At 37.3% G+C, this 2312-nt stretch overlaps 1 non-coding gene across 1 annotated transcript; it reads left to right on the forward strand.

Annotated features, from left to right (window-relative positions):
- The first annotated feature begins 1565 nt into the window (after positions 1-1565).
- Positions 1566-1693, forward strand: LOC129489038 (small nucleolar RNA SNORA51). Its single transcript, XR_008659862.1, has one exon. It is a non-coding gene; the product is annotated as a small nucleolar RNA SNORA51 (small nucleolar RNA).
- The last annotated feature ends 619 nt before the right edge of the window (positions 1694-2312 follow it).

Raw genomic sequence — 2312 nt, forward strand, 5'->3', positions numbered from 1 at the left:
GTCTGTCTACAGATGAATGGATAAAGAAAACATGGTACATATACACAATGAAGTACTACTCAGCCATAAAAAAGAATGAGATCCTGTCATTCGCAACAACATGGATAGAACTGGAACGTCATTATATTAAGTGAAATAAGCCAGGCACCGAAAGACAAACATCACATGTTCTCACTTATTTGTGGGAGCTAAAAATTAAAACAACTGAGATAGAAAGTAGAAGGAAGTTTACCAGGGGCTGAGAAGGGTAGTGGGGGACTGTGGGGATGTTTAATTGGTACAAAAAGTAGTTTAAAAGAATAAATAGGACCTAGTATTTGCTAGCACAACAGGGTGACTATAGCCAATAATAATTATACATTTTCAAATAACTGAAAGAGTATAATTGGATTGTTTGTAACACAAAGGATAAATGCTTGAGGTGACGGATACCCCATTTACCATGATGTGATTATTACACATTGCATGTCTGCATCAAAGTATCTCACGTACCCCATAAATATATACACCTACTATGAACCCACAAAAATTTTCAAAAGGCCGGGCACAGTGGCTCATGCCTGTAATCCCAGCACTTTGGGAGGCCGAAGTGGGAGGATCACTTGAGGTCAGATGTTCGAGACCAGCCTGACCAACATGGCAAAACCCTATCTCTACTAAAATACAACAATTAGCTGGGTGTGGTGGCATGTACCTGTAATCCCAGCTACTCGGGAGGCCTAGGCAGGAGAATCACTTGAACCTGGGAGGCAGAGGTTGCAGTGAGCTGATATCACACCATTATACTCTAGCCTGGGTGACAGAGCAAGACTCCATCTCAAAAAAAAAAAAAAAAAAAAGAAAAGAAAAAAAAAAATCCTAGTGGAGGTGAGAGAGCCAGTCCTGTAGTGGTAGCTGGGAAAAGAGCAGTCCAGGCAAAAGGAATAGCTAGCAGCAAAGCCTGGAGAAACCCTGAGGCACCGCCTCCTGGTGAGAGGCAAAGCAGAGCTGGGTGTGGGGATCCAGGAGCCTGTTATAAGTACTCTGGCCTTTACTGAATGAGCCAGGAAGTCTTTGGTGAGCTTTAATCTCTGACTTATAGAATAATATCAGTCTTTCTTGGGTTAGTTGAGTCAATGCTCTTACTTGTATTCTTTCTCCATTGCTTATAATGGAAAAAGCCCTAGTTTATTATCCTTCTGTCTTGTATTAATTTTATCTGGGATTGAGCTCTAACTGCGGCACAGAAACATATTCTCAAATAAACTGCTATCTTTTAAATAGTAATAATACTCCCTCAAATAGTAATAGGCTAATTCCTGTTTTGGGACCAGATCAGTGGTCTTTCAAATCTAATAAGTTTGAAAAACTATGTACTCACTTCCACATTTTTAAATTGATATTGGAAACTTTTCATCACAAGTTTAAATGTTTGCCAAGGTTGTAGTTTCTAACATGTTATAAATAATGACTGTTAAATAATACTTTTAAATCTATTTAGTAAAAACTAAATATAGCCATTCAAAACCACTGTCATTCATTTAAAAATACATAAACAAGTTGTTCTTTAAAAGTGGGACATTTTTGGCTTCCTGGTACTTACCACGGTCTGTGTTCTTACACTGACTGGAAACAGGAGGCAGAGTAAATCAACCCCACATATACCTCAGTCCAGGCCCTGTGCTGGGTCTGTATTGTTAATCAGGAGACATGGAGTTCAGAAAAAAAAACTGTTGGGAGTTTTTATTTTCTCATTTTAAAAATTTAGTTCTCAGTCTTCTTTCTTCTTGAGTTCGTACTTCCATTCTACTTCTCTTAGAGAAGGTTGTCTCACTGAAAATACAGGCAGTCTTCACTTTGCACAATAATACAGGACCTTCAAAATAACTGTACAAGTTGAAAATGTATAATGTGATCTAAATAATCAACGGGAAAAATTATGATTGTCCTATGACCTTTAAAATTTTTTGTCACAACATTATAAACTCTCTTACTATTCGTTAAAATGTATAGGGAAATAAAGAACATGGTAAGACTGATATTTACTTAGTATACTGCAATTTAAAACATTAGAAACATTGATAATTGAAGTGTCGTGTTTCTTTGTAAACACTTAACAATAGTAGTTTGCTTAGTTTCTTGCCTTCTTGTCACAGAACTTATGATTTGGCGTACTCATCTTTCTACGCCTTGATGGACTGTCATAGTTTTATGTCTGGATCAACTTCCAATGTGTTATCCTTTGCATTTTCGATGTGGTGAAATATCTCCAAGAGTTCCTTTAATGTGAAGTTTTTTGCCAGGATCACTTCCTTTGAGACATAAGGTGACTC

This window comes from Symphalangus syndactylus, chromosome 8 (genome assembly GCF_028878055.3).
Source record: "Symphalangus syndactylus isolate Jambi chromosome 8, NHGRI_mSymSyn1-v2.1_pri, whole genome shotgun sequence".
NCBI lineage: Eukaryota > Metazoa > Chordata > Mammalia > Primates > Hylobatidae > Symphalangus > Symphalangus syndactylus.